The sequence below is a fragment of the Camelus dromedarius genome, chromosome 30, assembly GCF_036321535.1.
Source record: "Camelus dromedarius isolate mCamDro1 chromosome 30, mCamDro1.pat, whole genome shotgun sequence".
Classification (NCBI taxonomy): Eukaryota; Metazoa; Chordata; class Mammalia; order Artiodactyla; family Camelidae; genus Camelus; species Camelus dromedarius.
In genome coordinates, this window is record NC_087465.1 from 7,437,366 (window position 1) to 7,439,039 (window position 1,674).

General features: G+C 43.1%; 1 non-coding gene across 1 annotated transcript; it reads right to left on the reverse strand.

Moving 5' to 3' along the window:
• Nucleotides 1-226: 226 nt before the first annotated feature.
• On the reverse strand, nt 227-299 carry TRNAD-AUC (transfer RNA aspartic acid (anticodon AUC)). The gene has a single exon. It is a non-coding gene; the product is annotated as a tRNA-Asp (tRNA).
• Nucleotides 300-1,674: the final 1,375 nt, after the last annotated feature.

Below are 1,674 nucleotides of genomic sequence, written 5' to 3' on the forward strand. Positions count from 1 at the left end.
ATTGACTGTTACTGCGGGCTTATCAATTTGATAGTCTAGAGAATTTTATCTCCCTGTTGTGTAGAGAAGACGGTGTTACGTCTGACTGGGAGCCACCACTTTCATTGTATGCCCAATTCTTCCAGCCATTGGCTTCTCTGGTTGATTTTTTTTTGGTAGGGGTAGTTAATTAGGTTCATTTATTTTATTTTGTTTATCTATTTTTTGTGTGTGTGTGTGTGTATGATGGAGGTACTGGGGATTGAACCCAGGACCTTGTGCATGATAAGCACCCACTCTACCACAGAGCTATACCCTCCCCTTGCTTCTGGTTGATTCTTTGAGCGCACATCAAGGTCTAGAAAAGGTTTCTTCCCTTCCCCCCAAAAAACAAAACCAAACCCCCCCCACAACGATTTACTTTTATTCTAGTCATGGAAACCACAAATCCTCTAATTGTCACAGATAACAAGGAGCGCTCTCTGGCAGGGAAAAGGAAACGCACGTTGGATGTTCATGCTCACTTATCTCACGCCCTTCCACATGCCATCTGCTAAAGGGAGATGAGACTTTGCCACCCTGCTTGTGGCCTCCGGTAGCCCAAGGTGGAGAAGAGCTTTTACCTCATTAGGAAACAGTCCCTCCAGGTGCTCCAAGGAGCCGCACTTGCAAAGATGATCACTGATCATCACGTGTCCTGGTAAACTTTGATCCCTGCAGTGAGAAGTGCTGGCCCCGATTCTAGTAACAAAGGCGAGGAAGTCCTAGCTGGTGGCGTGGCCAGTGTATCTTCACCTACAGAGTGACAATTCCTGGGCTCCTTCCTCAGGATCAGTGTGGTAGATTGGAAAGACCAGTCTCCAGAGCCTGCAGATCAGTTCCTTGCTGTGTAACAGTTGCTAGAAATTCCTGAGTCTCCATTTCATCACCTGTCAGAGAGGCTTAATTAGTTAATTTCTGCCTTGACACTTTATAGAATAAATAGTAATAAATAAATAATAATACAATTTATTATTTGTCATAAGGAAAAATAATTGTATTATTATTTATACATACAATACAAGAATAAATAATAATACAAATAACTAACAAAAATACATTGAGATCTGGCTCTAAAACAGCTCTGGGCTGTGTCTCTTATTAACACGTGTGATTTAGACAGAGGGTAGAATTTCATCCTCCCGACAAGCCACGGGAGTGTTTGTTATTATTCCCATGTTACAAGTGGAGAGACAGGTTTAGTGGGGTGAGGGACTTCCGTTATATCAAACAGCTAGGAAGAGCCAGAGCCTGGGGGAACCCAGGCAAGATGTCTCAAAGCTGTGGCCATCACATGGACCCAAGTCTTTCTCAAGCTTCAGAACTGTACTGACCCCTTTAATGGGCAGGGGACTGGGGTGAAGATTCTCGGATCCTTATATTGGATGTGAATTATTTTTGTTCCATGTTGCTAAATTTCCATTAGCTGAAAATTAAGTATCTGATAGTAGAGGAGAGAGGTTGTTGCTTTGGTCTTTACCATGTGGCTATGGCGCTGATCGCTAAAGGCATAAGAGCTTTTGAGATCAGCATTAACTCTCTGACCATGTGCCCTGCGATGGTTCATTCAGTTCTGCCACTTTTCTCGATGTGAACTGCAGGAAAGCCTTTTGTCTTGCAGCTCTTTATGTGATTTGGCTTTCTTTTGGCTAAAAA